This window comes from Anomaloglossus baeobatrachus, chromosome 6 (genome assembly GCF_048569485.1).
Source record: "Anomaloglossus baeobatrachus isolate aAnoBae1 chromosome 6, aAnoBae1.hap1, whole genome shotgun sequence".
NCBI classification, from domain to species: Eukaryota; Metazoa; Chordata; class Amphibia; order Anura; family Aromobatidae; genus Anomaloglossus; species Anomaloglossus baeobatrachus.
In genome coordinates, this window is record NC_134358.1 from 134,678,427 (window position 1) to 134,689,939 (window position 11,513).

General features: G+C 44.4%; 1 protein-coding gene across 2 annotated transcripts in view; it reads right to left on the reverse strand.

The window, feature by feature from the left end:
- Positions 1 to 10,867, reverse strand: part of LYN (LYN proto-oncogene, Src family tyrosine kinase) — a 133,330-nt gene extending 122,463 nt beyond the window's left edge. The window contains exon 1 of one of the 2 annotated variants that reach the window (XM_075353258.1): positions 10,722 to 10,867. The gene's annotated coding sequence lies outside the window, so the exon portion shown is untranslated. The remainder of the gene's footprint in view (positions 1 to 10,721) is intronic. The other variant, XM_075353261.1, reaches the window with a different exon arrangement.
- Positions 10,868 to 11,513: the final 646 nt, after the last annotated feature.

Here is an 11,513-nt window from a genome sequence, read left to right on the forward strand (position 1 = left end):
GATAATTCTCTGATGTGAATATGTTTTATATATATTTAATATTTGTATTATTCACTAAGTAAAGTATTGAGAAATATTAATGTTCTATATTATTATTCTTTATATAGTGGATGTTGCCATGCTTTATTAAGCATCGTTTCAGGCTTTCCCTTCAGGCTTGATTCTACTAGAGACCAGGGAGGCTTTTGTTTTTTAAAGGCCACGTCTCACTAAGCAACATCGCTAGCAACATCGCTGCTGAGGCATGACGTTTGTGACGTAGCAGCGATGTTGCTAGCGATGCTGTGTGTGACATCCAGCAACAACCTGGCCCCTGCTGTGAGGTCGCTGGTTGTTGCTGAATGTCCTGGACCATTTTTTAGTTGTTGCTGTCCCGCAGTGAAGCGCACATCGCTGTGTGTGACAGCGACAGAGCAACAACTCAATGTGCAGTGAGCAGGGAGCCGGCTTCTGCAGACGCTGGTAACCACAGTAAACATCGGGTAACCAAGAAGCCCTTACCTTGGTTACCCGATATTTACCTTCGTTACCAGCGTCCGCCGCTGTCAGCTGTCAGTGCCGGCTCCCTGCTCTCTGCACACGTAGCCGGAGTACACATCGGGTAATTAACTCGATATGTACTGTGGCTAGGAGTGCAGAGAACAGGAGCCAGCACTGGCAGGGTGAGAGCGGCGGACGCTGGTAACAAAGGTAAATATCGGGTAACCAAGGTAAGGGCTTCTTGGTTACCCGCTGTTTACCGTGGTTACCAGCGTCCGCAGAAGCCGGCTCCTGCTGCCTGCACACGTAGCAGAGTACACATCGGGTAATTAACCCGATGTGTACTGTGGCTAGGTGTGCAGGGAGCCAGCACTAAGCGGTGTGCGCTGGTAACCAAGGTAAATATCGGGTTGGTTACCCGATATTTACCTTAGTTACCAAGCACAGCATCGCTTCCACGCGGCGCTGGGGTCTGGTCACTGGTGAGATCTGCCTGTGTGACAGCTCACCAGCAACCCGTGTAGCGACGCTCCAGTGATCCCTGCCAGGTCAGGTTGCTGGTGGGATCGCTGGAGCCTCGCTTAGTGTGACATCTCACCAGTGACCTCCTAGCAACTTACCAGCGATCCCTATCAGGTTGTATCGTTGTTGGGATCGCTGGTAAGTTGTTTAGTGTAACTGGGCCTTAAGTTTCATGGGTTCAGCAGAAAATACTTTCATTTCTCCTACATTCAAGGCTTTGAATAGTAAATAGTCAAGTCAACTATTCTTATCTTTATGGCACCTGATAAGAATGTGGCAGGACAGGTGAAGTGAGAGGTCAGGACAAAGGCTTCATTACATAGAAAGCAGTGGTACTCTTCTATGCAAAATGCATGTCCCACAGGGATCTCACATGTTGTATACAAAGTAACTAGTGAGGAGCGAGCACTACCATGCTCAGTACGAATAGTCATGGGTGAGCACTACCATGCTCAGTACGAATAGTCATGGGTGAGCACTACCATGCTCAGTACGAATAGTCATGGGTGAGCACTACCATGCTCAGTACTCATAACGACTAGTGATGAGCGAGCACTGCCATGTTCGGGTGCTCTGTACTAGTAACAACTAGTGATGAGTGAGCACTACCATGCTTGGGTGTCAGTACTCGGAATGACTAGTGTTAGGTAAGTACTACCATCTTTGGATGCTCGGTATAAATAGTGATGGGTGAGCACTACCATGCTCAGGTGACCGGTACTCCTAAGCAGCAGTTTATCACTGGTCGTTTTGAGTACCGAGCACCCGATTATGGTAGTGCTTGCCCATCACTGGTCATTCCGAGTACTGAGTACAGTACTGCTCACTCATCACTAATAGTAACCCATGTATATGATTACATACATTTACATTGCCTCAACATCTAGCCACCAAGTCAGTCTTCACATAAATTCACGTCTCCAATATACCAGCAATTGTAAGTAAATTTTTTCTGAATATTGCAACAAAATGGAGTAGTATAGTGTACACCGAACAAATGGAAATTTTATTAGTAAATCATATAAACCATCCTTTAATCCCTAGATAACCAACTTATATGCCTATGTGACAGCATATACACATACAGAGGAAATATGTCCTGCTGTAAAGGAACTCAAACTGGATATGACGAGATGTTCTTTTCAAAGAACATTAGTGCCAGTATCTAGATGTCATGGTGTTGCATAAATTGTTCCAGCAAAGTTAGTTTACTTCTCCTTTTCACAGAAAGTCATGTATTAATGATAAACCTTCATATTATGAGACATTTACATACACACATCAGTAAAATCCTCTGTATACAATTACACATGAACCATTATTACACACACAATGACAATCACTCTCATTATGTTCTAATATCACTTTGCTAAAGCATGGCCAGAAACACATGCAATAGAACGCTGCAGGCTCACCACACAAAATTAATATGATATAGATTGTGGATACATTATTACTTTTCTGTACAGACAGTATACTCCAACAGAGTGAACAAGCTTATCCACCGGCAGAACCGTATGGCTGTGTGTACACATTGTGTTATATATATATATATATATATATATAAGTGAGATGCCGAGGGGAGAAGTACTAGAGAACAGGTATGTTTCCCCTCGGTTCATTTCATATGTCTCCATGTATTGATTGTGGAGCGGTCGGCCCATGCAAATGGGCTGGGAAAAGCTGGGAAAGTTATATCTGGCTCAGCAATAAGTTAGTCACTGAAGCCTGTTTATTTCAGTGTAATTTTGGGCTCGGTTTTTCCTGGAGCAATCAGTAGGAATGGCAATGGGACTGGTTGCTCCCTCCTCCACATTCAATCCAGGGTTTTGATTCCTCACTGGATCAGCTGAAATAATCAGGAGGCATTTCAGAACAGAGAGACTGCTGAAGAGAGCAGTACAGGCTCATGGCTGCTAGGACTCAATACCTCCGCTTGCTGTGGTGAGGAACTGACACAGTAAGAGAATACTGTTTTGTTTGTTACATAGGTTTATTTTGTAGTTAGCATTCTGTTGTTAGTTAGTGGCCAGACGGCCTTAGACATTTATTTTCCTGTTTTTGCATGTGTAACACTGAGAGATAAGTGTACACAATAAACACGGCAGTGGCCGTATCTGTTTGGAACCTGCCAGTCTGCCGCTGTCATCTGTGAATCCATAGCCACTCGCTTGGACCAAAGCAAAGAGCCCAGCTGAGCTATATTCCCTGTCTCTCTCTCTCTCTCTCTCTCTATATATATATATATATATATATATATATATATATATATATATATATATATATATATATATATATATACACACAGTACAGACCAAAAGAGTTTGGACACACCTTCTCACTCAAAGACTTTTCTTTATTTTCAGGACTCTGAAAATTGTAGATTCACATTGAAAGCATCAAAACTATGAATTAACACATGTTGAATGACATACTTAATAAGAAAATTGTGAAACAACTGAAAATATGTCTTATATTCTAGGTTCTTCAAAGTAGCCACCTTTTGCTTTTATTACTGCTTTGCGCACTCTTGGCATTCTCTTGATGAGGTAGTCACTAGAAATGGTTTTCACTTCACAGGTGTGCCCTGTTAGGTTTAATAAGTGGGATTTCTTGCCTTATAAATGGGGTTGGGACCATCAGTTGTGTTGTGCAGAAGTCTGGTGGATACACAGCTGATAGTCCTACTGAATAGACTGTTAGAATTTGTATTATGGCAAGAAAAAAGAAGCTAAGTAAAGAAAAACGAGTGGCCACCATTACTTTAAGAAATGAAAGTCAGTCAGTCCAAAAAATTGGGAAAACTTTGAAAATGTCCCAAAGTGCAGTGGCAAAAACCATCAAACGCTACAAAGAAACTGGATCACATGAGGACTGCCCCAGGAAAGGAAGACCAAGAGTCACCTCTGCTGCGGAGGATAAGTTTATTCGAGTCACCAGCCTCAGAAATCGCAGGTTAACAGTAGCTCAGATTAGAGACCAGGTCAATGCCACACAGAGTTCTAGCAGCAGACACATCTCTAGAACAACTGTTAAGAGGAGACTTTGTGCAGCAGGCCTTCATGGTAAAAAAGCTGCTAGGAAACCACTGCTAAGGACAAGCAACAAGCAGAAGAGACTTGTTTGGGCTAAAGAACACAAGGAATGGACATCAGACCAAAGCACAGATTTCCACTGGTCTAATGAGTCCAAATTTGAGATCTTTGGATCCAACCACCGTGTCTTTGTGCGACGCAGGAAAGGTGAACGAATGGACTCTACATGCCTGGTTCCCACCGTGAAGCATGGAGGAAGAGGTGTGATGGTGTGGGGGTGCTTTGCTGGTGACAGTGTTGGGGATTTATTCAAAATAGAAGGCATTCTGAACGAGGATGACTACCACAGCATCTTGCAGCGGCATGCTATTGCATCCGGGTTGCGTTTAGTTAGACCATCATTTATATTTCAACAGGACAATGAACCCAAACACACCTCCACGCTGTGTAAGGGCTATTTGACTAAGAAGAAGAGTGATGGGGTGCTACACCAGATGACCTGGCCTCCACAGTCACCAGACCTGAACCGAACCGAGATGGTTTGGGGTGAGCTGGACCGCAGAGTGAAGGCAAAAGGGCCAACAAGTGCTAAGCATCTCTGGGAACTCCTTCAAGACTGTTGGAATACCATTTCCGGTGACTACCTCTTGAAGCTCATCAAGAGAATGCCAAGAGTGTGCAAAGCAGTAATCAAAGCAAAATGTGGCTACTTTGAAGAACCTAGAATATAAGACATATTTTCAGTTGTTTCACACTTTTTAGTTAAGTATTTCATTCCACATGTGTTAATTCATAGTTTTGATGCCCTCAATTTGTATCTACAATTTTCAGAGTCATGAAAATAAAAAAAACACTTTGAATGAGAAGGTGTGTCCAAACATTTGGTCTGTACTGTAATTATAAATATATATATATATATATATATATATATATATATACACATACACACACACTACAGTTCAAAAGTTTAAGGTCGCTTAGAGATTTCCTTATTTTTGAAAGAAAAGCATTTTTTTTTTTAACATTAAATTAAACAGAAATACACTCTATACATTGTTAATGTGGTAAATGACTATTCTAGCTTCAAACATCTGGTTTTTAATGCAATATCTACATAGGTGTGTAGAGGCCCATTTCCCACAACCATCACTCCAGTGTTCTAATGGTACATTGTGTTTGCTATGTTAGAAGCCTAATGGATGTTTAGAAATCCCTTGAAAACCCTTGTAGTAGTATGATAGCACAGCTGAAAACAGTTTTGCTAATTAGAAAAGCTATAAAACTGACCTTCCTTTGAGCTAGTTGAGATTCTGGAGCATTACATTTGTTGGTTTCATTAAATTCTCAAAATTGCCAGAAAGAGAACTTTCATGTGAAACTCGACAGTTTATTCTTGTTCTTAGAAATGAAGGATATTCTAGGCGAGAAATTGTCAAGAAACTGAAGATTTCCGACAACGGTGTGTACTACTCCCTTCAGAGGAGCGCACAAACAGGCTCTAACCAGAGAAGAAAGAGAAGTGGGAGACCCCGCGCACAACTGAGCAACAAGACAAGTACATTAGAGTCTCTAGTTTGAGAAAGCGACGTCTCACAGGTGCTCAACTGGCAGCTTCATTAAATAGTACACGCAAAACGCCAGTGTCGACGTCTACAGTGAAGAGGCGACTCTGGGATGATGGCCTTCAGGGCAGCCAAAGAATAAGCCATATCTGAGACTGGCTAATAAAAAGAAAAGATTAATATGGGCAAAAAACAATAGACATTGGACAGAGGAAAATTGGAAAAAAGTGTTATGGACAGACGAATCAAAGTTTGAGGTGTTTGGATCACACAGAAGAACATTTGTGAGACGCAGAACTACTGAAAAGATGCTGGAAGAGTGCCTGACGCCATCGGTCAAGCATGGTGGAAGTAATGTGATGGTCTGGGTTTGCTTTGGTGCTGGTAAAGTGGGAGATTTGTACAATGTAAAAGGGGTCTTGAATAAGGAAGGCTATCATTCCATCTTGCAACGCCATGCCATACCCAGTGGACAGCGCTTGATTGGAGCTAATTTCATCCTACAACAGGACATTGACCCAAAGCACACCTCCAAATTATCCATGAACTATTTAGGGAAGAAGCAGGCAGCTGGTATTCTATCTGTAATGGAGTGGACAGCCCAGTCACCAGATCTCAACCCTATTGAGCTGTTGTGGGAGCAGCTTGACCGTATGGTACGCAAAAAGAGCCCATCAAACCAATCCAACTTGTGTGAGGGGCTTCTGGAAGCACGGGGTGAAATATCTCCATATTACCTTCGCAAATTAACAGCTAGAATGCCAAAGGTCTGCAAAGCTGGAATTGCTGCAAAGGAGCATTCTGTGACGAAAGCAAAGTTTGAAGGAGAAAATTATTATTTCAACTAAAAATCATTATTTCTAACCTAGTCAATGCCTGGACTATATTTTCTATTCATTATGTAACTCATTTGATAAATAAAAGTATGAATTTTTTCATGGAAAATACAAATTTGTCTGGGTGACCACAAACCTTTGAACTGTAGGGTGGCTATCTTTATAGCATTAATTGGAGTCCAAAAACGTTAGTAAAACACGCATACAAAAATGCATTGAAAAGAAGCAAAAACATGTTTTCCTACCAAGGGATGAAGAAAATTCAACGTGTGCACATAAGTTTGTCTGGATTCTCAAGATCGTATTCTATATCCAAGAAAAACGGACCAATTATGCTGATCAGAGCGAGATACATTTATCTCGCATTTGGAGACGAGGAAACAAAAGTTTCTCCACCTTCTCCATTTTATCAGTCTGTGAAAATCAGACCGCACTCAGAGTCTGGTCCGATTTCTTTCCATGGACAAAAAGACTGGAATGTCAGAGTGCCATTCTGTAATTTGTACATGCTGCGATTATTTTCCTCGAACCGATTGGTCCAAGAGAAAAAAAAAATCAATCGTGCACTATATTGTTGAATTACATTGGTCTGAGCATAATTTAAATTTTTGACGAATAGCACTCAGACCGAAAATACCGTCATCTACACGAGCCCCTTAGCGGAGAGCTATTGTAGCGCCCCTGAAGCCATCAGGAGCTACAAGGTACTGCATCCTGTTAAAGATACAGGGCCTACCCCCAGGAACCCAGAAGACTAGTGCTGGTAACACCAAAGCACATATATAATCCCTGTCTTTCCCTTTCCCAAAGACTGGTGACAAACTAGAGTTGGACCCAATGGATAGCCACCCAGGTATGGAGCTGATCCTGTCCACTAGACGACAACCAGGGGAGGAGGGGTCAGACAGTCAGTAAGTGGAAGTAAGAGGAGATGGACGTAACCGTACTGATGGGAGTGTGTAACAGTGAACTGTCAGGCGCAGGCGTTTGGTTGCCAAAGGAGTATGGTGGAGTACTCTCGGAACCATAGCACCGATGGATACAGAGCCCTAGGTCAGGTAAACGCTCCAGGCAGACCTGATAAAATCTGCACAGTGAGGGGACTATCCAGAACCTCACTGACCGTAAAGTCTGAGGGCAACAGCAGTGACGGGAGAACCAGGGACCGGAACAGAGCACCGACCCTCCAGGGTTCAAACTGCCCGCTGTATGGACTAAAGACTGAAAGACTACCAGGAGGGAACACCCAGATGCTCCAAGCCACGGGGACCCACCAACTAGAAACAGGTGTAGGGGAAAGAAGCCACCAGGTCACCACACCGGCACTGGGACTAAGGGGACCAGTGGTGAGGACCAGCCTTCCTCGGGTTACCAGCCATCACAACACTGTGAGTAAAGAAACCAGTTACACTGTAATCCCTTGTGTGGCCTACCTTCTTCCGCGCCTAACTCCATCACCTACCCTCTGGGGCCCCAGCCCTACTTGCGGAGGGCTTAACATCCAGGCTGCCATTAACATCAGCCCCAGTGGTGAGAGACTGTGCAGCGGCGGCCCCATCTACTTAGCCGCAACCCCCAAGTGGCGTCACAACAAAACCTTTATTATTATTCCCCTGTACATAACCCCTTTCAAGCGACCCCCAGGGTCACGGAACCGGGCAACGGCCACCCAGTGACCTGTCCCCGTAAATATACGGCCAGGCACAGTGTACCCCATAGCCCTGGGGTGAGTCACTATCTAGAGTGTGGCCGCCTGCACACACTTCATGGATTGTAGCAGAAACGCACCCACTGTGTCTCTTAACCCAAAAGTATCTGCTTCATACATAAGACTGTTACTTGGAGTCAAAATGCTCGAAGTGTAGAAATGCGAAATGTGAAGCTGGCCTAAAGCTGACCGCACACATTGGATAACTATCAGTCCAATGCCCGAGTGACCGACAGCTATGGTTCCTACACCTGCCGTACACACACCCGCTCAGCTTACTGAAGCATGCACGTCTGCTGAACATGGAGAAGGGAGGAAGCCAGACACCTCTGGAGGCAGTTTATTCCCCTAGAAATGGAAGGATCAGATGCCAGTCCTTCTTCCTGTAGAGTAGAGGGGTACACACATACCCATAAGATGGGCAGCCCATCAGAATCAGCTGCATCAGCGCAACATGAATGTAATGTGTATGGTCAGCTCCGAGGGTCCTTCCCATCCCATTCATAAGATAGGTGGTAGCTTACTGATGGGTGGGATCATTGTGACCCCCCCACTGATCTGGAGCATGGGCTCAGTCTAAATAGCAGGACATGAGCATCAGCACTAAATTCATTTTCTATGGCACTGCTAGCACCGTCCTCTGACAGATCTGGCAGCTTCATACAGAACGAGTGGTGCACATATGTCCAACTCACACAGGGCTTGTTCTGAGGATTGTTGGGGTCTCAGCAGTCGGCCCCCTGACAATTAGTGAGTTACCACCTATTTTATAGACTGATTATAAATTGTAAAGATGGGCACAACCCTTTACATTTTTCCAACATTAATTTACTGTCCACGTCCTGGTGATTACATTAGATTATTAGAATGGACGCTCTGTCCAGACATGGAGCCAGGCATGCTGGGAAACTGCAGCTCTGAAGCCTGCACGTGACAGTCTGCAGCTCACAATCACAGAAAGTTACTTCACTTTTAAATGGGATTAGGACAGATCCCGCAGTAATACGTTTTCAAAAAAGTTTTTAAATAACTTATTGCTCACAATTTTTTTTACATTGGAGTCTATGGAAAATGGATCCGTTAGCGGATTGATATTTATCTTCCATTTAAGGCTAGGTTCACATTTCCATTGTTTTAAATCCGTCAGGTCCATCAGCAACGGATCAGTCGTTTTTTTTAGATGTCACTGACGCAACTAATGTGTTTTTCACAGGAATCCTGTGAAAAAAACTGATCCGTCGCATCCGTTGTGCGTCCGTTTTTTGACGGATCAGTCATGATCCGTTTGTGTTTGGGACAGCCCAGTGGGTGTGCCAAACATCAGTAGAGCATGACGGAATCCAGCACCATAGACAAACATTATAAGCTTGACGGATGGCGACGGATTCTTGCGCGGTGCGTTAATTTTGACGGCCCGAAAAACGTTACATTATGCTTTGTTTCCGCCCGGCGGTCTGTCCAAAAACGACTGACAGCGGCGCAGCGGATGCAATGCAAGGTAATCAGTCACAATCCGCCACTAATACAAGTCTATGAGACACAACGGAATCCGCTAAACGGATTGCGTTGTTTACCAGAGCCGCGGATTTTGACTGATACAATTTAACGGGAATGTGAACCTAGCCTAAAACTGATGCCATAAAAAGAAAAACAAAACCCAAAAAACAGATCCTTTATAAATGAAAGAAAAATGGATGGCTAATTAATGGATCCGTTTTCCATAGACTTCAATGTTAAAAAACAAAACAAAACGTGAGAAATAGGTTATTTAAAACAGACGAGGAAATTGTCTCCGCAGAACTTTTTCGCCAACATAGGATCCGTTCTAATGGATGATTACTGGAGGCGAACTCGGCCGAACTTTGTTATTTTACATTCCTGCCAGTATAATGGGGTCTACACACCTGAAAATGGGAAAACCCCTTTCATACAGATTATTGATCAGCTATAAAATTAACAAACTTCACATTGTGGCATGTATAGGTCCTGATGGCGCTTTTCTGGCTCATGGTCGTCTGGTGGCCACACTGTACCTATAATATGCCTGAGATCGGATGTGGAGGCACAGAGGACAACAGGGTCGTCATTGGGATATTGTCATTTCTTGGTAAATTAGTCAAATATCACTGACGACCAATATCATAACTTATTAAGTGGAATTAGAAAGATATAAGAAAGCATTTCTATACAGAACACTTCTGAATGTATAATCCTGAGTGGACGTGGGACATGGCGACAGCATGGGTCAGTACAGCACATAGGGTGGTGGAGTAAAGGAGTCCACTAATCCCAACCATGGCATAGCATTCCCACCAATAATGATACCGGTGTCCTCGGGCAGCTCCTTTATTTCCCCCTCGGCATCAGCTTTACCCCCCGGGCAGCACCTTTATTTCCCCCTGTCAGCAGCTTTACCCCCCGGGCAGCACCTTTATTTCCCCCTGTCAGCAGCTTTACCCCCCGGGCAGCACCTTTATTTCCCCCTGTCAGCAGCTTTACCCCCCGGGCAGCACCTTTATTTCCCCGTCAGCAGCTTTACACCCTTGTCAGCAGCTTTCCCCCGGGTGGGCGCACTCACCTGCTCGTCTCCTCGGGGGGCACAGGCTCGTCGTCCGCCAGGTGACCGCACAGCTCCGGAGTCGGTGACGCTGCGCGCTGCAGCCGCTCACTATGAGGAACTTCGCTCACTTTACTCGGGAGGTTTTTCTCTTTACTTCCTGGTGTGAAGCCTCAGGCGGAATTTGCATAAGTGTAACGGACAAGAGGGAAAGGAAAGTTTCCTGGCACCAAGGAAATGGTGGTGAGGGCACACGGCACCAGCACTGCTGGGCAGGGCTTATATCTGGCATGTCTGATGCCAATGTCTCGGCACTGCCAGCACAAGTCAAGTGTCCGGAGTCGCACCTGCTTCGTAATCATGGACCTGTGGCACTAGGGACAGCTATCAGGCCATTATCACCAGTTTTCTTTTGTTTTTCCCAGAAGAGGCTCCAAGATATTTTTTTTTCTTGAAACATCTTATTTTTGCCTGTTTTTGGTTGTTTCCTGAGCGCTTCTTTGACATCTTTGTGTTTTTTAAGCATTTTTCCAGCATTTGGGTTTATGCACACAGCGTCCCCCCGGAATTCTCTGTAAATAGCACCACAAAAGCGTCCCATAAAATAAAACGCACACAGCAATGTCAAAATTACATTATGGCACTTTTTGTCTCATGCCACTATAAGGGATGGACCTGAACTGGTTAAAAGAAGCGACATGCTCATTCTTCCGGTGGATTCTATTGGGAAAGCGCCTGCTTTCTATGTGTTATGGTCGCCGAGGGGCAGCGAGCGTCCGGGAGTGGACCCACTGAGCCGTACACCGGACTCCC